Here is a 26754-nt window from a genome sequence, read left to right as displayed (position 1 = left end):
CCTAGATTCTTTGAGATTCATTGAACTTTCTTCAATGGCATGTTTCAATCTCGAGTGTGCCCTTCAAGTTTTGTGACTGGGATGTCGAGGATCACAAAAAAAGGTGTGAAGTAACCATGCAAATTACTTGGTACCCTTAATGTATTACCCCTCAATCGATGTGCCGGTTAACCACACACGCTCCATCGATACTATGATAAACATTAAGTCACCCTTTACCTACCTTGTTAAGTTCAAGTTAGTGTGTCGGTTAACCACACACGCTCCACTAACGACTATAAGAAAGTGTAAAGTGTAATTTCATGGATTAGCACCTTATTCACATTTTCCTAAAATAACTAAGATTGGGAATTCAATAAAGTTTAGTTACTTTAGTATTATCATTATACTTTTAATGAGAATTTATAAGTCCTTGTCCTACCCGTTCGGCTAACGACCCTCGACCAGTCAAGCAAGTGGTGGGTGAGAGTGGACACCCATTAAGTTGCCATTTTATAGGCAACAACCTTATACCCACCTTATAGACTAGCTTCATGAATGAGGCGTACTAGCGGTAAGACGACTTTGATCTTATACATATATATATTATTATTAACTTATAATATTATAAGTATAAGGGTTGAATTTTAACTTTTAAAATTCTAAGGGTTGGAACTAAAGTTTTTAATATGACTTTACTTGTTCCAAAACTTGAGGGCAAGTTTTGTAAACTTTCAAAAATTTTCATTTCTTATAACTTATGAAGTTAATTGAGTATTAAAATGAAGACTTTTCATTTTTCTAACTCTTGTGTTCTTTTAATGGTTTTAATTCAAGTGTGACTCTTGGTTTTCCATAACTTGAGGACAAGTTATGGACTCCATTAAAACACATTATGATCAAGAATTAAACTACCAAGTAGGTTACAAACAATTCCTATGATCATCTAATCTTTATAAGTTCAAGAACATTAATATGAACATTTCAAGAATCATAAATTACTCATAAATCTTGTAATTTTTAATTATAGCCATTGTAAATGGATTAGCATAAACATTACACCAACTAAAACAAGTTTTATGCCACCAAAACAGTTTAGGGTAATGTTTCTAGTCCATTTCCAGCAACAAAAGTCGAAAATTTGCATTCTGAGGCTCCTACTCGTCGAGTGCACAAACCTACTCGGCGAGTAGGATGAAGATACACATGAACTCGGCGAGTCCCCCCATGGAATCGGCGAGTTCATCAGGCAGACAGCAAGATTTCGACTTTTTTCCAATATTTTGCATTAAGTATCAAACAAACAAGCCTAGTCTCTGATACCACTGATGGGTTTTGAGCATTCTAACACTTGCTAAGTGTACATGCAACCCTAATAAACCTTGGATCTATGTTTTTCTAAGATACATGCAAATAATTATTTTTCCAAGGTTCATATCCTATCTAGCATGGCATGGGGAACTTGAATCAAATAAAGCTAGTAGAATTACTTACCTTGTAGTTGTAGTTGATTGCTTGGAGTTTTAGAGCCTAGCACCAATAGTGTGGATGCCTAAAATGGAAATCACAAATCACCACAAACTTGGAACTTTGAGAGAATAGTCACAACTATCTTGAAATCGGTCCTCTTACTTTACTCACCTCAACTAGTGTGATTTCAAGAACTAAAGCCTCCTTTATATAGTGTGGTGGATTAGGGTTACATCCATGTAAACCCTAATACCCATGTCTCTTCATTTCCATGAGATCCATGGGTTAAAGCTCCATGGAGTATCCATGGACTTTCCATGCAAGCCTAGCCCATTCCAAATAAGCATTAGCCCACACTATATAAGTATAAGAGCCCATATTTAATTAGTAATACTTTTGATCTCTAAATTAATCCTAGATTAATTATAGATCAATACTAATTAAATAACATGATCTTATATTAGTATATTAGAAGTTATAATATATTAATAAATCATAACTTATACTATTTTCAAAAGATTATCCATAAATTGTTCGGGTGAAGTGCAACCCAAATGGACCATGCCGGGTCGGGTCAAGTACATACCAAATATAGTTATGGACTTAGACACTATATCCAACACATGCCTCGTCCTTCATCATCTGTATTTTCTTCATTTAGATTTTGTTCCGACGTAACATCATTAATTACATCAAACATCTCATTAGTTGTTCGAATGTTTATGGGAGTGGAATTGTAGCCCAAATCCGAAACAGGACGCTTGTCACCGTGATAAATCCATATAATATACGATTTTAGAAACCCACAATCATGCATGTGGGCATAAACCGTACTCAACAACTGTCGATACATATTCACACACTTTACGCACGGACATTGCACTTTGTCTTCAAAATCAACATGTTTCCTAGCAATCTCCATAAAGTTTTTAAGACCTTACAAGAATTTTGGGGACGTTCGGTTTTCACGAATCCAACTCTTATCGATCGTCATTACTATTTCATTATTAAAAATTACATTGTTTACATAGTAAAATTGTATTTTAGCTATATGTGAATGTGTATTGCATAACTTTTTGTTTAAGAAAAAAACGGACGGAATGGATAGAGTATTCACAAGTATATAAAGAAATATATAACCTAGAAGTAGAAATCGGACAGAATTGATAGAGCATCCATTTCGGTAGGCTTCAAAACCCACAATGAGTCAATGTAATTTTATAGCAATGTACTTTTATTAGCTTGTTTAATGTATGTATATATATATATATATATATGTATATATATATGTATATATATATATATATATATATATATATATATATATATATATATATATATATATATATATATCCTTTGCGGGTGATCTAGGGCCAGGAATCAACCAAGTTAGCATGAAAGAAGACTCTTTCATACATATCCATGGTGGTGTATTGTAGGTAGTCAATATAACCGGCCAAATACTATAATTGTGGTACTCGCTTCCCCTTTGTGGTTGTGTCCTCCCGTCTACTCTCGTTACAAATCGGGCAATTTTGCATGGAATCATTCTCCTTCCGAAACAAAACACAATCATATTTGCAAGCATGGATGGACTTATATCCTAACCCTATCTTTCTCAACTTTTTCTTAGCTTCATAGTGTGAAGTTAGAATCTTGCTCTTCGAGAAAGCAACTCTTGGCAACTCTACAAGTTGGTCAAATGAACTATTTGTCCATTTATTGATCACTTTAATATGCAACAAGTTCGCCAAAAGTTTAAAGATGACATCTCACAATCCGGGTATAACTCGGTATTGAGCTCCTCAAACAAAGCATCAAATTATGGGTCCATGCCTCGTCCTTCATCATCTGTATTCTGGGTCCAAATACTATAATTGTTATTAAAGTTTCTGAATGGATTAAAGCTATCAGCAGCTAAACCTAGACAAACTTTTCTAGGTTTTTTTTAGCAAACTCTAGATATCTCTTATCAAATTCTTGCCATGACTTCCCATATACCGGATGATACATCATACCATCCGTTGATGTTCCAGTATTATGCCAAACCATATATTTAGCTGTGAATTTCGAACTATACATCCGTCGAAGTCTTGAAGTTAAAGGAAAGTACCGTAACACTTTTTGTGGTACTCGCTTCCCCTTTATGGTTGTGTCCACTCGTCTACTCTCGTTACAAATCGGGCAATTTTGTATGGAATCATTCTCCTTCCGAAACAAAGCATAATCATATTTGCAAGCATGGATGGAATCATATCCTAACCCTATCTTTCTCAACTTTTTCTTAGCTTCATAGTGTGAAGTTAGAATCTTGATCTTCGGGAAAGCAACTCTTAGCAACTCTACAAGCAGGTCAAATGAACTATTTGTCCATTTATTGATCACTTTAATATGCAACAACTTCGCCAAAAGTTTAAAGAAGACATCTCACAATCAGGGTATAACTCGATATTGAGCTCCTCAAACAAAGCATCAAATTCTGGGTCCATGCCTCGTCCTTCATCATCTGTATTTTCTTCATTTAGATTTTGTTCCGACGTAACATCATTAATTACATCAAACATCTCATTAGTTGTTCGAATGTTTATGGGAGTGGAATTGTAGCCCAAATCCGAAACAGGACGCTTGTCACCGTGATAAATCCATATAATATACGATTTTAGAAACCCACAATCATGCATGTGGGCATAAACCGTACTCAACAACTGTCGATACATATTCACACACTTTACGCACGGACATTGCACTTTGTCTTCAAAATCAACATGTTTCCTAGCAATCTCCATAAAGTTTTTAAGACCTTACAAGAATTTTGGGGACGTTCGGTTTTCACGAATCCAACTCTTATCGATCGTCATTACTATTTCATTATTAAAAATTACATTGTTTACATAGTAAAATTGTATTTTAGCTATATGTGAATGTGTATTGCATAACTTTTTGTTTAAGAAAAAAACGGACGGAATGGATAGAGTATTCACAAGTATATAAAGAAATATATAACCTAGAAGTAGAAATCGGACAGAATTGATAGAGCATCCATTTCGGTAGGCTTCAAAACCCACAATGAGTCAATGTAATTTTATAGCAATGTACTTTTATTAGCTTGTTTAATGTATGTATATATATATATATATATATATATATATATATATATATATGTATATATATATGTATATATATATATATATATATATATATATATATATATATATATATATATATATCCTTTGCGGGTGATCTAGGGCCAGGAATCAACCAAGTTAGCATGAAAGAAGACTCTTTCATACATATCCATGGTGGTGTATTGTAGGTAGTCAATATAACCGGCCAAATACTATAATTGTGGTACTCGCTTCCCCTTTGTGGTTGTGTCCTCCCGTCTACTCTCGTTACAAATCGGGCAATTTTGCATGGAATCATTCTCCTTCCGAAACAAAACACAATCATATTTGCAAGCATGGATGGACTTATATCCTAACCCTATCTTTCTCAACTTTTTCTTAGCTTCATAGTGTGAAGTTAGAATCTTGCTCTTCGAGAAAGCAACTCTTGGCAACTCTACAAGTTGGTCAAATGAACTATTTGTCCATTTATTGATCACTTTAATATGCAACAAGTTCGCCAAAAGTTTAAAGATGACATCTCACAATCCGGGTATAACTCGGTATTGAGCTCCTCAAACAAAGCATCAAATTATGGGTCCATGCCTCGTCCTTCATCATCTGTATTCTGGGTCCAAATACTATAATTGTTATTAAAGTTTCTGAATGGATTAAAGCTATCAGCAGCTAAACCTAGACAAACTTTTCTAGGTTTTTTTTAGCAAACTCTAGATATCTCTTATCAAATTCTTGCCATGACTTCCCATATACCGGATGATACATCATACCATCCGTTGATGTTCCAGTATTATGCCAAACCATATATTTAGCTGTGAATTTCGAACTATACATCCGTCGAAGTCTTGAAGTTAAAGGAAAGTACCGTAACACTTTTTGTGGTACTCGCTTCCCCTTTATGGTTGTGTCCACTCGTCTACTCTCGTTACAAATCGGGCAATTTTGTATGGAATCATTCTCCTTCCGAAACAAAGCATAATCATATTTGCAAGCATGGATGGAATCATATCCTAACCCTATCTTTCTCAACTTTTTCTTAGCTTCATAGTGTGAAGTTAGAATCTTGATCTTCGGGAAAGCAACTCTTAGCAACTCTACAAGCAGGTCAAATGAACTATTTGTCCATTTATTGATCACTTTAATATGCAACAACTTCGCCAAAAGTTTAAAGAAGACATCTCACAATCAGGGTATAACTCGATATTGAGCTCCTCAAACAAAGCATCAAATTCTGGGTCCATGCCTCGTCCTTCATCATCTGTATTTTCATCATTTAGATTTTGTTCCGACGTAACATCATTAATTACATCAAACATCTCATTAGTTGTTCGAATGTTTATGGGAGGCGAATTGTAGCCCAAATCCGAAACAGGACGCTTGTCACCGTGATAAATCCATATAATATACGATTTTAGAAACCCACAATCATGCATGTGGGCATAAACCGTACTCAACAACTGTCGATACATATTCACACACTTTACGCACGAACATCTCACTTTGTCTTCAGAGTCAACATGTTTCCTAGAAATCTCCATAAAGTGTTTAAGACCTTACAAGAATTTTGGGGACGTTCGGTTTTCATGAATCCAACTCTTATCGATCGTCATTACTATTTCATTATTAAAAATCACATTGTATACATAGTAAAATTGTATTTTAGCTATATGTGAATATGTATTGCATAACTTTTTGTTTAAGAAAAAAAACCGACGGAATGGATAGAGTATTCACAAGTATATAAAGAAATATATAACCTAGAAGTAGAAATCGGACAGAATTGATAGAGCATTCATTTCGGTAGGCTTCAAAACCCACAATGAGTCAATGTAATTTTATAGCAATGTACTTTTATTAGTTTGTTTAATGTGTGTGTGTGTGTGTGTGTATATATATATATATATATATATATATATATATATATATATATATATAACTTTTGTTTTTTTCAATTACAGCATTGTAGTTTTAATATTATTTTGTTTTTTTCTTTTTGTTTTATGATAGCACCGTACTTTTAATAGCAACGCAGTTTTATTATTTTGTTTTAGGTTATAACTATCAAATAGAAATGAAAATAAAATACTTCAATAAAAAAGCCAAAAAAAAGTATGTTGCTATTAATAACCTTTGCAGTTTAAATATTTTTTACTTAGTAAACTTTATTCTCAATAAACATACTTTTATTTGTTTAAATATATTTATATTTTGTTTTATGTTGCTATTAGTAACGTTTGTTCTTAATGATAAACATTTTAACTTAAAAATTAAACACTTTATCAATTCATTCACCCAAGCTAATAAACTAAACAAGTAGCACAACCATACATATTTTACATTTTATACATAAAATTTCATATCAACTAAAACAAAGAGCACAATCATAAATATTTCACAATCATACAAAATTTCGATTTCATATAAACCTAAACAAGTAAATTAACATTGTATAAATACAATTTCAATTTCATATGTACCTAAACAAATTTGAATTTCAGATAATATTTTAACCACTATTTCAATTTGATACAACATTAACCAACTAAATTAACATTTTATACATACAACTTCAATTTCATATAAACCTAAACAAACAAACAACATACATATACCAAACAAACAACACAATCATACACATACAAAACAAACAACACAATTCTATAATCATAGGAGGATTCATTTCAATTTCAATTTCATATAAACTTATACATATATACAATTTCATTTCCAATAAAAATTATAAAAAAAATACTAACCTTTTTCGTTTTTTTTGTTGTGATAGCAGGAATTTGATTGTCAAAATTGATAATGATCCTCCAATGGTGGCTGGTGGTCACCCGAAGAGCACAAAATCAGAAAAAAAAACACACACACACACACAAAAACCCACCATATTACTTACTTTCCTATTGTGGTAGTGAAGGAGAAGCTAGAAAGAGGTTGGATTCCTCGGTGGGAGGTTGAGGGTGGTGGAAGACGGTGGTGAAGCAAAACCTCTTCACCACCAGTGGACAGCTATAACACCCAAAAAAACCCTAAATTGAGGGTAAAAATCTTTACAACACAACAATAAACAACAAATTATGAGTAGAAAACATGTTACCTGGAGCAAATCGTCGATTGTGGAAGGCAAAATATGATTTTCGTCGGAAAGAAGAGACTAAATGCGTATGTGTGCGAATGAATGGACTGAGTGCGTATCTCTTAGGGTAAACTCCTACGCCGACGACTTGTCGTCAGGATAGGGTCCACACAAAGGATGTCGTTTCGTTTATGCTGAAACAAAAAAAATAATAAAAAATTAAAACCCTGTGCAGACGACTTGTCGTTGGAATAAGGTTTCACGCGGATCGCCACGTGGCTTGCCGACGACATGTCTTCGACATAGCTTACTTAAAACGACGGCGTATTGTATTTCTGGAACATGTATTTGAAATAAACAGTAAATCTATTTTTCGCTACCTATCCCGATGACAAGTCATCGGTATAGAATTTCAAAGTACCGCGAAAAATTTATGTCGTTCCTGCAAAACCTGTAGCGACAACTTGTCGTCGGCACATATGTCTTGGTCAAAGAAATTTAGTCAAAGTTTGCAAAGGGTGTGCCGACGACAAGTCGTCTGCATTGGGGTTCTTTTAGCAACGACAACCGTCATCGACATAGGTGTCATCGGCGTAGATTTGTATTCTTGTACTGTAAAAAAAGAAAAACATCTTAGTTTAAATTTGAGTTTCTTTAATGTTGTTGAAACTAATTTTTTAGTAAAATCATTTTTTGATTTGAGTTTGTCAGAGTTTGACAAGTTTCATGGGTTATTCATATATTGTGGACATAAACTCGACCCAAAACGAATCCTTTTTCCACATCTATGTTCTTATATTTGATTTGAATTTTTTTTTTTGATGCCACTATTGCTAGATATTCATACGTCCACTTCTAATTAACACAAAAATTATATATTTATAAAATTTGGCAACCGGTCTTTTTCTTTAGACAACTATTAATTAGACCGATCTTGTGTGGGTTCCGATGGTCTCTAAACGATCCGGTCATTTTCGGATCGGTCCCGGACGATCTCGGGCCGTTTTTTTTCTGTCCGGTGTCGTTTTAGATTGATTTGGTCTTGCTCTTTTATTGGGCCTCGATCTTTTTTTGGGTTTGGTCTAATACCTGGCGGGTCATATAATTCTAAAAAACATTCCCTAATTTTCTGAAGAATTGAGTTTTATATGATATGCTTTTTGTGGTAATGAAATATAATAAGGGAAATTCTAAACATACCCTCAATTGTTTTGTGTATCATTTATATGAGTGTAATAAGGCTTGTAGCTCCTAGTGTAACGATTTATGTAAGTTATATATAGTAACACTTTATAATATATATTGAAAAATTTGTTCGGAAAAGTTGATGAATGGATGTTTGAACTTTGATGTATGACATCCTTTCTAATAATTAAATAATTTTTTTTGTCACATGTCATTTTTTCTTCATTTATATACATCATGACATTTTTAGATTTTTGAATTTTCTATTTTCAACTTGTCATTTTATTGTGTTTTTTATTTTATTAAATTAAAATTTCATATTTAATATGTATGTTAATATATATGTAAGTTATTTATTAAAAATTATTTATATATATAATGTATTCAATACATTAAACTATCATTAATTTCAATAATTCATAATTTTTCTCATTTTTATTTTAAATCCAATTTTTTTCAAATCGCTAAAATTTAATATTTAATTTTTTTTAAAGAAATCCATATAATATATTATATATGAGCAGGAAAAAAATGGATTACATTATATTTAAGATATTTAAGGTGTAACAGTGGCAATCCACAGGGTGTGAATGGGGATTTTATAAGGTGGGAACAGCATATCACATATCATGGGCAGGTAAAGTTCGACTATATTTATGGTGAAACACTTTTATATTTGTTTTATTTGATCTTTTTTGGAATAAAATCACCGTATAGGTGAAAGCTTTTATATATTATTCTTTTTTTAATTTCTCATTTTGAAGGTCAAACGTTGAATGCTCGGTACTTACGTCAGCTACCTTTCGTCAATGGCCATCCAGATTGACCATCAAGAAGCTGTACGTCATGAAATTACAACCAATTCCCCACTTCTCAACCCCTATATAAAGTAATCCACCAGGCTATCTTTCTTCAATCAATTAGTAGAAGAAGAAGTAATCTGCTAGATATTGCTTTCAAAAATCAATCCGTAACCGAAGATCGAAGTACGAAAATGGCAGGAGTTAGAAGAGTCAAACTGGGTTCACAGGGTCTTGAAGTATCAGCACAGGGTTTGGGTTGCATGGGCATGTCCGCTTTCTATGGAGCCCCCAAACCTGAACCTGACATGATCAAGCTCATCCACCACGCCATTAACGCCGGCATTACCCTCCCTCGACACCTCCGACATCTACGGACCACAAACCAACGAGATCCTTATCGGCAAGGTGACATTCTTCTACTACTTTGATCTTAACAATTACATTTTACTTTGATCAATCGTCGCTGCCACATGGTTCGTTTCATGGTTTGATTCAGTCAACTTACTGTTCAAGTATTTTGTTTCTTGTTAACTACAGGCTTTGAAGGGAGGAGTGAGAGAGAAAGTAGATTTGGCGACTAAATTCGGTGTCAAATACGACAGCGAAGCTATGGAAGTCTCCGGAGATCCGGCCTATGTAAAATATGCTTGCGAAGCTAGCTTGAATAGACTCGGTGTCGACTGCATTGATCTGTATTATGTACACAGAATCGACAATCGTGTGCCTATTGAAATTACGGTTAGTATTCTTTACAAAATCCATATCCTTTCATCATCCATTGAAATCTCTCTTAAATCTTTTCTTGATTGTTAGATGGGAGCAATGAAGGAACTGGTAGAAGAAGGAAAGATTAAATACGTTGGATTATCAGAAGCATCGGCATCAACCATCAGAAGAGCTAATGCTGTGCACCCAATTACAGCCGTACAGCTAGAATGGTCCTTGTGGTCAAGAGACGTTGAAGAAGAAATCGTCCCTACTTGCAGGTTGGTTACCATCTATTCTTCTTGTTTTCTTTCTTTCTTTCTTTTTTCTTCAATATTTAGCAAGTGACGAAGTATTAAAAAATTCAAAGCTCTTACTTCTTTATATCATCCTTTGTATTTCAGAGAACTTGGGATTGGGATTGTTACATACAGTCCTCTAGGACGGGGGTTCTTCTCGTCTGGTCCAAAGGTGCTCGAGAATTTGGAAGATGGGGACTTCCGTAAGGTCTGTTGATTGTTACACTTTTTGGTTATATTTTCGATTCATGTACATATCTAGCAACAAATAGGCAATTGATATCAATCTGGTTTTCAAATTTATTATTTTGTAGTATCTACCGAGGTTCCAAGCTGAAAATATTGAGCATAACACAATCATGTTCAAGAAGGTTAGTGACATGGCCGCAAAGAAAGGGTGCACGCCATCGCAGCTATCGTTGGCTTGGGTTCACCACCAAGGAAATGACGTGGTTCCCATTCCTGGAACGACGAAGATTGAGAATCTTGAACAGAACATTGGAGCTTTATCTGTGAAGCTAACACCAGAAGACATGGCTGAACTAGAAGCCATTGCTTCTGCTGATTCAGTTAAGGGTGGTAGATATGGTGATGGTATTTCAACATTTAAGGACACCGAGACTCCTCCATTGTCATCCTGGAAAGCTTGATTCATGCTGCGAGCATATTGTTTGTTGCGTAGTGCTATACATTATTTGTTTAATTTGTGCTATGCTATATATCTTTGGTTGATATGTAATTTGTTTTCTTGTACCATGCTTTTCGCTGTCAAATAAAAGTGATACACAATTTTAGGGTTATGTCTTTAAGGACATAAATGAGTAATTTCATATATATCCGATAACGACCTGATAAGATCGACCCGACATGCTCCCAAAATCTTTGGGTTTTGGTGTTTTTTGTCATCCCTATTTTGGAGTTAATAATCAGTTCGAATCTTTCGTCAAGTTTCTCTAACAACAAATTCATAGAAGATCATTCTTCCCGATCATCATGCATGCATTTGTTGGATTTAATCTAACATATCAGAACATGCAAGATCATGTGCTTCTGGAAGAATGTAAAGGAGAGTATCTTTACACCACTGAACGGTTATCAGCGGATCAGCTTATACCTCTGTGGATCAGCGTATAAATTGTCATATTGGTTATATATTGTATCAACTCACCTCGGTATTGAAAAATTTAGAAATGGCCGTGAATGCACCAACTTCTACGAATGCAACATCGTCGTCCGATACTCCACGTCCATGGACGACAAGAGAGGTGATGGTTAGAATACAATTTTGGTTGAACATTTTTGAAGGTATAACAACAATGGTTACCCCTGATTACCTTGGAGGTGATGAATGACACTTCATTTTGTCTTTTCCTTGAACAGTTTCCATCACATTGGCTTTCTCTACGACCTCTATTAGTTTTTCCTAGATTAAACTGGTTGTTAACCATTGTTTGTTCTTCAGCTTCTTCACCTACCACCGTTAAATACAAATGCACAATTTTCTTTGATTCAAACATTACATGTCTCAATTGAAATACATCAGTTTCGTCTCCGCAGAGGTGTACACTGATCCACAAAAAACAGTTCTATAACTTATCTTCAGAGGTGTACACTGATCCGTAGAGGTGTACACTGATCCTTAGATGTGTATACATATCCACAAAGGTGTACACTGATCCGTAGAGGTGTACACTGTTGTTGCGGTGTACATGATCCTTATCTAGCTAAGTGATGTGTAAAAAACCCCTTACCTAGACTTCCAACGTTGCACCTGACGTGTTATCTTCCCAATTATGCTATTAATTAAAACCCCGATTTGGACCTCATTCATTTGTTTCTTACCCCTTCGTGAAAAGTCGAAGCAAGCACCTTCCTTTATATAATCAACTTGTTCGATTCTTCAACACAATTTCTGTAAGCTCGTCCAATCTAAGAAATCGCCTCCATGTTGCTCGTGTGTTTATTAAAGACGATGTTAACAAATGTGACTGCGATGTCATTCCAGGTAAGGAACAGACATGTTGGAAGCTCACTAACCCCGACGGACATTTTTGGTATTGCAACAACAGCTTGCTAAGCTTCGATCTAGTTTGATTTGTTAATGCAAGATTTTTTAGGGCTTCACTATTAAAAACCCATTACATTACAAAAAAACCCTAAAAGTAATTTTCATTTTCTTGGGTTGTTGTCGTGATTTCGTTTCTAAAAATATATGTACGATCGCGATTGTTTAAATGGTGTTGTAGTGTTAATCATTTTTTATTTCGTGGTTTCCTAAATTGCATTTGGTGATTAGTGATTATGTTTTGATGTTTTATTCATATGGGTTTGATAGAGACAAGATTGAGGAAATGTGATTACTCTGAATGAAAAGATGTTGCACTGGAAGATGGTTACTACAAAAAGCTCATCTATTCCATGAAGCAGCAGTTGGATTCCAAAGAGGATCTTGGTTTCATAGAAAACTTTAGGACTAAGAATGCCGAGTTGGAGTTTCTCCTGAGTAAGGAGAAGAGTCTAGTGGCAAGCATGGAGAAGGGGATGTGTGATTCCAAGGAGAAGAGTCTAGCGGTAGCATTTAGGGATTAGTGAGTAATTGTGTTTGGATGTTTTATCCATGTGGATTTGATACAGACAAGACTGAGGAAATGTGATTACTTTGAATGGGAAGATGTTGCACTGGAAGATAGTTACTACAAAAACCTCATCTATTCCATGAAGCAGCAGTTGGATTCCAAATAGGATCTTGGTGTCATAAAAAACTTAAGGACTAAGAATGTTGAGTTGGATTTTCTCCTCAGTAAGGAGAAGAGTTTAGCGGCAAGCATAGAGAAGGGGATGTGTGATTCCAAGAAAGAGCATACGTATGTACAAGTTGTTGGTAGTTGTTCTAGTTGTTGGGTATGTTTGTTTTGTTTTTTAGTTAGCTAATTAGTGTTAGCATGTAAAGCTTTTGGTCTAGCTGTTAGTGTAAAGTGTGTGTATTGGGATGTGAAGGTTTTTTGTATCTTTTGTATGTATTTCGTATCTTTTGTAAAATCTCAATGACAATTGGTAATTAGCCTTAATGTAAAGTCCCAACGACATATAACTCGATTGGAAAGTTTATGTGGATAGTGGAATGGAATTGTTTATGCTAATGGAAATGTTCTTAAAACAATAATCATAAAACAATCAGTCTACTATTCCAAATAATTTTTGGCATCGTATTACGGTAACTAAATCCCGTATCTCTACCAATGGAACACCCAATGCAAGCATTTCCATGAACATGCACACATAAAATCCACAATCTCCTCTTTCTCCTTCTTCTACTTTTTCTTGTTGCGACGCATCTTTAGCTTTAATGAATTCCACCTTAGTAGGTTTCTGTCTATTGGGAAAATGGGCCCAATATGATATGTGGTCTAGTTCACTTAATATACTATCTCTCAATAATTTGAAACTACCGTCACACGCATATCTTGTAAAGAAACCACATCATTCGGCCGAATCATATATGCTCACTTTCCATGTAAGTAGATCCAAATCAGCCAAATACCAATGCAGGTGGGGTATGCTGATGGGAATTAAAACCTTCAAAAAAATGAAAAGTTATTAGATAAATACATATTATATATATATATATATATATATATATATATATATATATATATATATAATATTATATTATATGATATCTATATCCTTCCAATGTGGTCCATCAACCATCCCGGCTGCTACACGCCTCAAATAATGTTGTTTCCCAGGTTCCAAAGTCGTGCCTTCAAGATTAATAATCGTCCACCTACCAATCGACGGATTTATTTCCTTGAGCAGTGACGTCCAGATAACCAAATGTTGCTTGTTGGAAAACAAATTCATTTTGTAGAATTAATTATCCACCACTTTTTGTAATATAAAACAAAGGATGTGTGTTACCTCAGAGAGCAACCATCCACAGCCAATACCAATTAAACTTGACCAAAATTCCTAATCCATCTAAATACCTCTTAAAAGTCTATGCTCCAAAAATACCGCTCCCATGTTCTTTCCCCACAATTTCCAAAATTCATCATCACTATCTGCTTAAACGTCCAGTAGTAAAAGTCTTTTTTCTACATTATTGGAATTCTGCGACTTTTTCCATTTTCTGTTCTTCAATGGTTTCGTCGATGGAACCTACAAAATCAATATGTTAATTAATTTGGAATGATTATTTACTATATAAATAGAAATTACTTAATTTTATACCTTTGTGTAGGGCCCCTTACAAAATTTCGATTTCATTTTTACCCCCCTTTTAACTGTGTAACTGTGTTATCCTTAACTACAACAATAGGCGGTGGTGTCTACACATACGTATGGTTTGACTCGGGATCCAAACCATGAAAAAATTCTTCCCCCGCATCCACATTTTCCATATTGTTCACACCAAATTGTTTATCTTTTTCCCAATTATCCATTCTCTTCCCAAAGTGCTCGATTGTGGTTTTCAATTAAGTAACAATGCCTAATAACTTGTCTATTTTACTGTCTTCTGTGTGGTATGTTTCCTGAAAATGAGAGGCTGAGGTGTAATTTGCTCCCAAAAAATGAGAGCCTGAGGTGTAGTCTGCTTCCTGAATCTGAGATGGGTGATGTCACACCCCGAAAACCAAAGGCGGAAACATTTCCGGGGTTGACTCCATGTTGAGTATCAAATCCAATGCACATAGTAAAACAGTAATCACAAAACATTACATTACATAATATTGTTTACATTTGTTTGAAAGTAGAGTTGTACAAGTATTTTACATATGTAATATAAACAAAAGTAAAGACGAGTCTTCGGAACGCTCCATCTTCTCCAAAAGGTTGCGATGTACCTGTCTAACGCTGACCTGAGAATACAAGCAGTTTGAAAATCAGCATAAAGCTGGTGAGTTCATAAGCAATTTAGTTTTGAAAAGACGAGTTCCTTTACGTTTCGAGAAAAGTTGTTGATGAAGAAAATCCCATATTTTCTTATTCAAAAACAGTTTAGTTATCCTTTGTTACAAATTCGGAAACGGTTAGTTATGACATTCCAGGAAATTCCATATTTTCCTTATAGTTATAGTTATTCGTTTGTTTCTTTACTCGATTATGTGCTGTTGTGTTACCCAGGAAAATCTCATATTTTCCTATATGTTGAGTTGTCTATTTGTATCTAGGTTCGTTACTGATTTTGATGTTATCCCAGGAAAATCCCATATTTTCCTATGTGTAGTGTTTTGTTCTTAAGTCTGATTTCGAAATACTAGTAATTACTATGTGAGTAGTATTAATTATATATTCTACTTCCTTAGTTATTCTACGATCGGATGACTATAGTCTACTAACTTAGTTGTAATTTCGAAGCTCTGTCGACATTCTGAGGCGGATATATTCGAAACTCAGTAGAGGTCCAAAGGAGTATTTTCGTAATAAATTCGAAACTCTGGTGACACTCAAGGAGTACATTAACTGTATATTTGAAGTCTTAGTGTCAACCAAAGGCGTTATTTCGTATTCGCAGTCGTATTCGTATTTGTAGACGTATTCGTATTCGTAGACATATTCGTATTCGTAGACGTATTCGTATTCATAGACATATCCGTGTTCGTAGACATATTCGTATTCGTAGACATATTCGTTCTAAATTACATTCGTATTCGTATTAGTACTCGTATTCGTACTCCTATTAGTATTCAAATTCGTTATTCGTATTCGTATTAGTATTCGAATTCGTTATTCGTATTCGTACCTAGTTATATCCATATTCGCATTCGTTCTATCCTGTTAGTTATATTTGTTATTATTAGTATGATTTCTTTTACAAAAGATAATGTGATTTAAAACACTTTTCGAAAGAAATCTACAATTAACCTGCAATTCGAAACATCAGTTATCATAATCTTTGGAAATCATGACATTTAGAAACTAAAATCATTAAATTGTAAATCAGTTTAAGTACAAGAAACACTTGTACTTTTGCTTGTATTCCCCCCTGAAAACAGTTAAAAACAGTGAAAAAGGGTAGGGGTATGAACTCACCGGGCGAGAAACGTGACGATTTCGGATGCTAAACTTTAGTCCGGGGCTTGTAAATGTGCGAGGTTCCTAAGTATAATTTAAAGATACACATTTGTATCTAATTAGGACTTAGATTAGCTATTTGTTAGGGACACTTGCTTCAAGTCGCGAAAACACTCCGATACAAGTGTTTGGAGGGACCCGGGTAGCGTTTAAGGACGTGAAATGACACTAGGGACTTGGGACTTGAGTTTACTCCCCATGAGTAAACTAATAGAAGAGTTTTGGTCTAAAAACACCCATTCCCCATGAGTTTACGGCCGTAAACTCATGGTGGGGGTGGTTTATGGTGCTAAATGACTTCAAACACTTAGGGGATAATTTCTAGACTTGGTTTAAGGACTTGGAATGATTTCAAAGCATCAAATAGACCCTTATATGGGAGTTTACGGCCTAGCATGGCTCCATGGCCGTAAACTCCTATTTTTCCAAGAAAATGGTGTTAAATGGTTCCAAAACAAATCACATGTGATTAATAGAATTATTCCAAGGTCTAACATGAATTTGTATGGGACATATCAGGGATTTATAGAGTTTACGGCCCATGAGACCCCTCTCATGGCCGTAAACTCTACTACATGGTGCTACAATGTGTTTCAAGGTCTAAAACTTGCATAGAAGGGCTTCTAAAATTCATCTAAAAGCTTTAGGGGTGTTTAGTTTGCATTCTAACACCATAAATCTTGGAGTTTACGGCCCAAGAACAAGCCTTGGCCGTAAACTCTTAGAAATCCCACAAATGATGTGTTTAAGTCCCTTAAACTATTTTTGGTTGGTCCCTTGATTTATTCCAAGGCTTTTGGTGGTGTTGGATGGATTTCTAACACCTTAGAATTGAATTTATGCCTTGTTTTGGGGAGTTTACGGCCCAAGCACACACCTTGGCCGTAAACTCATATAAGTCCCTCAAAAGTCATGTTTCAAGTGTCCAAATGCTAAAACCAATGTCCTATAATTCATAACTAAGCCATAGTAGTGATTTGGAAGGGTTTAAGGGCATGAAAAACCCCATTTAAATGAGTTTACGGCCCAAGCTTATGCCTTGGCCGTAAACTCCTTCAAATGACTCAAAATCCATGATTTAAGTGTTGTAAGTCCATATCTTGAAGTCCCTTAGCCATATCTAAAGTCCAAATGAGTTTAGGAAGGAGTTTAAGGGCTTAAAACCCTTCAAAATGGTGTTTACGGCCTAGGCAGCCTCCTGGGCCGTAAACTCACATATGTAGTCCCATTTCATGATTAAACGTCAAATTTGGAAGCCAAACATGCTATAGATTAAGGCTAGGAAGGTACCTTAAGGATTTGAGGCCTTAAAATTGAGTTTTGGACCCTTAATCTTTGGATTTAGGAGAGAGGTTAGAGAGAGAGTAGAGAGAGAAGGAAAAAGCTTCAAATGAGAGGTTAAACATGTTTATATAGTTCCTAAAACTTGGACACAGTGGAATTCTACCCGATACCGGCCTTAAACGATGCTTTAGGTCGCACCCGATTGAGTTTCCATCACCTGGCGGGGACGTTTCTAAAACTCATGTAATAATTATATTCAGGCTAATTACGTGAGTTCCTGAGTGATTTAGACACTCATTAAATTAAAATCAACGTATAAGTTTATATAATTAACCCAAAGAGAAAACGAAACGAATTTGATAACGGCGACCTTTCGGGTAGAACGGGTTTTGGCGACGAACAATTTCAGGTTGTTACAGGTGAGGTGATGGAGACCACTACTTAGGATGACTTTGGCGTTGCAGTGAAACACATAACACAACAACTGTAAGCATAAATGCTTAGCGAGTTCCCCAAAATACAACATACAACACATACGCCACTCGAGGCTACTATACAACCCTCTGGCCGATGTGTCTCAGCGGGACCCTTCGGTCCCGTAGCTCTTTGGACTCTCTAGTCCGATCATAGCTCGTTGGGCCCTCCGACCCGGTCTGAATCGTTGGACCCTCCGGTCCGGTCTATACAATTATATATCATACATACATCACATAGCACATAATGTCATACATGGCACACAATCTCATACATAGCACATAAGACCTTCCGGTCAACTCATAATACCATTCTTGGTAATCTAGAGTGAGAAGACTCACCCCGTGTAACTCGGTAACTCGGAAATCTCGGTCTCCGTGAAATAGGATCTAGCCTCCGCCTAATCATACGAAAATAAACACTCGACTTCAACACAATTCCCAAGGCTAGACCATTCCCTCTCTTAGCACTCTTAGGGGGGTAAAAGACCATTTTAACCCTCTCCAAGCTCAAATACTCTAAAGTTGACCAACCCTAAAAGTCAACAAAAGTCAACGGTCAACCCTTTGACCAAACTAGCCGAGTGCACAATTGTCACTTGGCGAGTTCAGTCATGAACTCACGTCCTTACAACCTCAAATGACTCACTGAGTCACTTCCCCAACTCAGCAAGTTACCATCTATGTGATTTATGGGGGAAACTCATCCAACTCGCCGAGTCTGTTCTTGGACTCGGCGAGTTCAAGCCATGCTCAAACTCAAATGACCATCTGAGGTCAGATCTGCTCCACTAATCCATAGATCTAACCTCCCCAAGCTCAATAAACACGTAAAGGTTCGAACTTGATACACATGCAAGGTCCAAATGACACTACTTGATGATTTGGTCCCAAATACAACACTCTAAGTTCATCTCTACCATAACCCAACATATAGCAAGATGGATAACCTTCTCTGGACTACTATGGGTCCAGATCTGAAGTCTAAACATGATAAGGGACCTTATTCTCAACAAATCAACCCAATAAAGGGCATAGGAAACCCTAGATCCATGGATGCCTTAACAAAGCAGAAAGAGGGTCGATATGCTACCGCAAAGATGATGCCCTCTGCTTGAAATCCACGAATATGCAACTTCCTTTGCCTCCTCCAAGCTGGAATCAACTTCTTCTAGCAAAACAAACCAACAAAGGTCCAATAATGGCTTCTTCTCTCTCACAAACGCTCAAGCACAATAAGGGTTTCTCTCAAGGGTCTGGTAGCCGCAAATGGTGGCTATAAGCCCCTTTAAATAGGTCTCAAACCCCGGGGATTAGGGTTTCATTAAACAGCATGGACTCGCCGAACAAAATGCTAACTTAGGATGGGTACCCTCACTGTACACCGTAAGTACTCCCCCACTAGGGTCTCGAATCGTCACCATTGACGCATGCCATCTATAATAGCTCCAAATTGGTTCAATCAATCCATGCCCACTATGACACATACGTCCCCCATCGCAATCGGGACTAGATCGATCGGGAACCCCACACCGAAGATCTCAAGTCTACATCCTCGTATCACCTCCGTGGCATACACTGCTTGCTCGTTAGCTATAGAAACTCACAGAGGTCGACTCAAGGCCTCTCGATAAATACTGATATGACGACTAAAAGCTAACGACACAAAAGATCGACTCGCTCCTGAGTCAAATAGCACTAAGGTAGGTACAAAATTCACAAGAAAAGTACCTACGCATAACATGATATAAGCATAATATCTCAGACTCAAATAAATAGAGAGAAGAATACATACCAACCACAACGTTGGGTGCTGCGCGGACCTCCTTTGCTGTCAATTGGAAGGCTCTCCCGTGGGCCTTTGGTGCCTCGGCCTTCACTGGACGAACCTCGGTAGCCCTAGCCGCAGGCGCAGATCCCTGCTGTAGCTGAGGGCACTCGGCCTTCCGATGGCCGGTCTGGTTGCAATGGAAGCAAATAGAGAATCCCTTGGGGCAATCCCTCGCGATATGCCCCTCCTTCCCGCACTTTTAGCATACCCCTGCCCTGCACGACCCCTCGTGACTCTTGCCGCACTTCCCACAAGTGCGGCCCTTCGCGCTCCCAGATCTCGAATCAGCGGGCTTAGCCCACTGGGCTGCCGGCTGAGACTAAGCCGGCCGCCGGTCCATCCTCTGTCACTCGGCCTCCTCCCTGGCCTAAGTCTCCAACTCAATCTCCCTCTTCTGGGCATTTTCCTGGAGCTTAGCAAATGTCCGGTAAGTCGAGTTCGCCACGAACTCTTGAATATCTCTTCTCAGAACACTCAGTACCGGCTCATGTGAGCCTGCTCATAGACACCTGCTCAGGGGAAAACATCGCCCTCTCATGAAACTTCCTGGTAACAACTGTGACAGAATCAGTACCCTGCTTGAGGGTCAAGAACTCCTGAATCAACCGTTACCTCTCCACCAGGGGAACATACTCATCTCTGAACATGGCGGTGAACCTCTCCCAGTTCACCTCAGAAATCTCTGCCAGAGTGAAGCTCTCCGTCACGAACTTCCACTAATCCTTCGCTCCCAAGCAGAGCTATTTCAGAGCGAACCGTACCCTCAAGTGTTCTGGACAAGAACACGTATAGAAATACCCCTCGATTTCAGAAACCCATCTCATCGCAGCAATTGGGTCCTGCGTCCCATCAAACTCTGGTGGCTTCGTGTTGCTGAACTCCCGAAACAACAACGAGTCACCTCCCTGAGGTCTGGCAGCAGCAACAGCAGCAGTAGCTGCAGCAGCCGCAGCCTCAGTCATTGCTGCATACCGCTCGTCAAAGGTCTCAATCAATGTGGTCTTAATGTCCCCGAACATCTCTGGAATCTCAGCCCGGATGGCAGCAGTCACCTCCTCATGAATCAATCGACGGATCTACTCGTCGCTGACACCACTGCTCCCCGGTGTGTGTCGTGTCCCAACCATGTTGTCTCTGAAATACAACATAAAAATATCAGAGACTCGATCGAGCATACTCGCACTCGATAACGCAACCCTACTCGTCCTCCAATATCCAAAGGATTCTTACTTGGACTGCTCGTTGATCCGGTGTCTTCAGTATTACAGGTCCTATACTACTGACCACACCGCATCAACATTCACCCCAAATCCTCCTCCTTGGATTTCGGATCACAAGTACTCTACTCTCGCTATGCATTGGCTACCCTCCGATAGATCTCTCATCTACTACCTACTCACTCTCAGGGCATCTCATAGCAACAGTAATCTCCTAGGCTAAGGCATCACAAATTAGGCCACTCTAGTCCTAATATGAGTACCTAGCCTACTCTGGCATGTATAACATAACATAGCATATTCTCATAACACAGAATGTAAGGGTATTTTGGGGATTCACCGTTCGGGTGCTCGCTGACCGTACACACTGCTCTGCTCTTCTCTCTTTTTTTAAACCTCTTACTCTTTTAAAAACTTGTTTTATAAAAAATCTCTCAAATCCTCAGTTTGAGTTCAAATACGCCCGAAGGTGCATCCGAATCCCTCAAACCAAGGCTTTGATACCAACTTGTAACGATGAGATTTCCAAAACAAAATTTTCATTTTTCAACAACCATATTTTAAATATAAAACATTCTCAAAAAGTGTTTCACAATAGTTATTAATCAAACATGTCCTCAAGATCATAACTCAAATCTCCTCTCGGTGTGTACGGTTCATGTCGGCGCCTTCCCACGGTCCTCACTAGTACCTGAAACACATAACACAACAACTGTAAGCATAAATGCTTTGTGAGTTCCCCAAAATACCACATACAACACATACACCACTCGAGGCTACTGTACAACCCTCTGACCGATGTGTCTCAGCGGGACCCTCCAGTCCCGTAGCTCGTTGGACCCTCTGGTCCGGTCATAGCTTGTTGGGCCCTCCGAACCGGTCTGAATCGTTGGAGCCTCCGGTCCGGTATATACAATTATATATCATACATACATCACATAGCGCATAATCTCATACATGGCACAGAATCTCATACATAGCACATAAGACCTTTCGGTCAACTCATAATACCACTCTAGGTAATGTATAGTGAGAAGACTCACCTCGTGTAACTCGGTCACTCGAAAATCTCGGTCTCCGTGAAATAGGATTTAGCCTCCGCCTAATCATACGAAAATAAACACTCGACATCAACACAATTCCCAAAGCAAGACCATTCCTTCTCTTAGCACTCTTAGGATGCTAAAAGACCATTTTACCCCTCTCAACTCCCAAATACTCTAAAGTTAACCAGCCCTAAAAGTCAACAAAAGTCAATGAACAACCCTTTGACCAAACTCGCCGAGTGCACAATTATGACTCAGCGAGTTCAGTCATGAACTCACGTCCTCAAAACCCCAAATGACTCACTGAGTCACTTCCCCAACTCAGCGAGTTACCATCTGCGTGATTTATGGGGGAAACTCATCCTACTCGCCGAGTCTGTTCTTGAGCTCGGCGAGTTCAAGCCATGCTCAAACTCAAATGACCATCTGAGGTCAGATCTGCTCCTCTAATCCATAGATCTAACCTCCCCAAGCTCAATAAACACGTAAAGGTTCGAACTTGATACACATGCAACATCCAAATGACACTACTTGATGATTTGGTCCCAAATACAACACTCTAAGTTCATCTCTACCATAACCCAACATAAAGCAAGATGGATAACCTTCTATGGATCACTATGGGTCCAGATCTGAAGTCTAAACATGATAAGGGACCTTATTCTCAACAAATCAACACAATAAAGGGCATAGGAAACCCTAGATGCATGGATGCCTTAACAAAACAGAAAGAGGGTCGATATGCTACCGCAAAGATGATGCCCTCTGCTTGAAATCCACGAATATGCAACTTCCTTGGCCTCCTCCAAGCTGGAATCAACTTCTTCTAGCAAAACAAACCCACAAAGGTCCAATAATGACTTCTTGTCTCTCACAAACGTTCAAGCACAATAAGGGTTTCTCTCAAGGGTCTGGTAGCCGCAAATGGTGGCTATAATCCCCTTTAAATAGGTCTCAAACCCCGGGGATTAGGGATTCATTAAACAGCGTGGACTCGCCGAGTGCACCATTAAATCAGTCTGACCATCCGCGCTCCTACTAGGCGAGTCTGAGCGCCTACTCGCCGAGTCTCTCTCCAAAAACTCAATATTAAAGCATAAATAAGATACCTGGGAGTCCGGATGTTACAATTCTCCCCCACTAGAATCAGACTTCGTTCTCGAAGTCTAATTACGCAATAACTCTGGATGCTGCTCACGCATCTCGCGCTCCGGTTCCCAAGTCAGCTCGGACCCCCTCCAATGTTGCCACTGGACCGGCACCAGGGGCACTTCCTTGTTCCTTAAAACCTTGACCTTCCGATCCATAATCGCAACTGGTCAGCCTCTCCGCAGAAGAGCTTTCACTGATGGCAAGGAAGAGCTGCAGTATTTGCTCTGTCGTCTGAAGCACTATCTCTGTACTACCCATCACACGTTGCCCTATCTCACCTCAGCAAATGGGGGTACGACACCTCCTTCCATACAACAACTTAAAGGGTGGCATACCAATGCTTGAGTGATTGCTGTTGTAATAGGAAAACTCAGCCAAGGGCAAATACGTGTCCCAACTCCTGCCGAAATCCAGTACACATGCCCGAAACATATCCTCGAGCGTCTGAATCGTCCGCTCGCTCTGCCCATCGGTCTGTGGGTAGTATGTGATACTTAAATGCAGCCTCGTACCGAATTCCTCATGAAATTTCTTTCAGAATCTGGAAGTGAAACACACATCTCGATCTGAGACGATCGAGATCGGTACTCCATGCCGCGATATCACCTCCCTAATGTACAACTCTGCCAGCCTCTCCGCGGAAGAGCTCTCACTGATGGCAAGGAAGTGAGCGCTCTTCGTCAACCTGTCCACAATTACCCAAATTGCATCGACACCCCTGGCAGTTCTCGGCAATTTGGTGATAAAATCCATGGTGATCTGTTCCCACTTCCACTCAAGAATCTCTAACGGCTGCAACTTACCATGTGGATGCTGGTGCTCGGCCTTAACCTTGCGACAGGTCAAGCACCTTTCTACGAACCATGCAACATCCCTCTTCATACAGGGCCACCAATACTCCTTCTTCAAGTCCAAATACATCTTAGTGGCCCCAAGGTGGATCGAGAACTTCGATCTATGCGCCTCCTCCATCAAGACGGTACGCGTTCCGCCCACAAACGGTACCCAAACCCAACCCTGAAAGGTCATAAGTCCTCGACTATCGGTAACAAACTCCGATACCTGCCCGTTCACTCGCTCCCTCTAGCGGTTTTCCGGTCTCACGGCCTCCGCCTGGGCCCCTCGAATGGTGTCCCATACCGGAGTCATCACTGTCAATCTCATTCATCAATATATATAATACATAGAGTAACATATTTATATAAAGGACCCCTAAACTATATAATTGTATAGATCTGTACTAAACATACAAATATACAATTAACATTGGATTTAATCTAACATATCAGAAGTTGCAAGATCATGTGCATCGGGAAGAATGCAAAGGAGAGTTTCTTTACACAACAAACACATTAATTCTTTTATTAAGTCAACAGAAGATTACATACATTTGATACATATATAGGCACTAGTACCAAAACGATACAACCCTTCTAACCACTACATCTTTTCCTAAATACCTAACTTCCAGATTTAACTGCCATATTTGACAGTTAAGGTAACTAAATTAACCACCCATTTTAACTGCCTAACATTAATTCACACTAACTATAGTTTATAAAACAAGTCTACATTATAATTCTAACACCCTACTGGTAGGCTGCAGCAGCAACGTACAAAGTTGATTACAGGGCCATAACAATAAAAAGACACATGAATGCTACGCTTAATTTGTGTATTCTCCTTTGTTTGCAGGCCACGTCATTTAAAAACACACATAAATTGATACAGCCAAATTATGGATGGCAAGTCCCCTGTAGAAATAGATATAGGAGATAGAAGATGCTAGCTAAATAAACAACTAAACAACTGATAATTGAGACAATTTTCTGCTATATTCTCCAATGCAAATTACAAGGTATTTAAAGAAAAGATTGCAACTAACTAGGAATTGAAGACGTGCAAAGTTACTGAAAGGAAATAGCTAGCATGGCATTCCTAAAAAAAGGGAAACGTGGCAACATGCACAATGGAAAAAGAAATCATGAGAATTAGTCTACTAGCAACATGCATAATGGAAAAAGAAATCATGAGAATTAGTCTACTGTCCAGATCGTGTATCACTTCATGGGTTTGTATCATAAATGCTAAGTTTTGTGTGCGCATGTACATGTTCTCTTTTAACTCGTCTCTTTCATTGATTAACTACCCAAAACAATCAAATACAAGATTTTCAATTCGGGTATTATGAATTGAAAAAAGAAAAAGTTGATTAAAAATAGTAACTGAGAAATTACCCAAGTTGATCATAATATGATATCAGATCAAGAGATGATTGTAAGGGGTGTATAATATAAAACTATTATTATTATTAGTATGGGGCATTAACTGAAAATCAATTATAATAATAAAAAAAATTCTATATAAATTTTAGGTAAAAAAGCATGTAAACTGGGGTGTATGCATACCTATGATTAAATCATGTACTATGTACCAAAAACTAGATAACCTATGTCGACTTCTCATTTATAATTAGTCGAACACTTGGTTAAATTAAAAACGCTATGTACATTTGTAAGTAAGTGTTATATATTCTTCTTCATTTCTAACGTTAAAAAGTCAATTACTTTGGTACCTACGCCTTCCAAACTCTCCGCTTCTTGCTCCCTATATAAGTAAGCTGTCAGGCGTTGCTTTCGTCAATTTATAAAAGAACAACAAATTTCGAAAATGGCAGGAGTTCGTAAAGTCAAACTAGGTTCACAGGGTCTAGAGGTATCGGCTCAGGGTTTAGGTTGTATGGGAATGTCTTATTTATATGGAAATTAAAACCCAAACCTGAACCTGACATGATCAAGCTCATCCAGCACGCCATTAACGCCGTCATTACCTTTCTAGTCACCTCCGACATCTACGGCCCTCAAACCAACGAAGTTCTTATCAGCAAGGTAACATTCTTCTACTATTACAAGCTTCATAACTAAATATTACATTGATCAAATGTCGCTCCCAATTAGTTTTAAGGTCGTAGAGCACATGGGTTTTTTCATGTTTTGATTCAGTCAACTTATGGTTTAAGTATCGTTTC

General features: G+C 37.8%; 2 pseudogenes; both read left to right on the top strand.

Moving 5' to 3' along the window:
- Positions 1 to 9547: 9547 nt before the first annotated feature.
- Positions 9548 to 11445, top strand: LOC111887795 (probable aldo-keto reductase 4; annotated as a pseudogene).
- Positions 11446 to 23922: 12477 nt separating this feature from the next.
- Positions 23923 to 26754, top strand: part of LOC111877399 (probable aldo-keto reductase 3) — a 29030-nt pseudogene continuing 26198 nt past the window's right edge.

This window comes from Lactuca sativa, chromosome 2, assembly GCF_002870075.4.
Source record: "Lactuca sativa cultivar Salinas chromosome 2, Lsat_Salinas_v11, whole genome shotgun sequence".
Classification (NCBI taxonomy): domain Eukaryota; kingdom Viridiplantae; phylum Streptophyta; class Magnoliopsida; order Asterales; family Asteraceae; genus Lactuca; species Lactuca sativa.
This window is presented reverse-complemented; position numbering and strand designations above follow the sequence as displayed.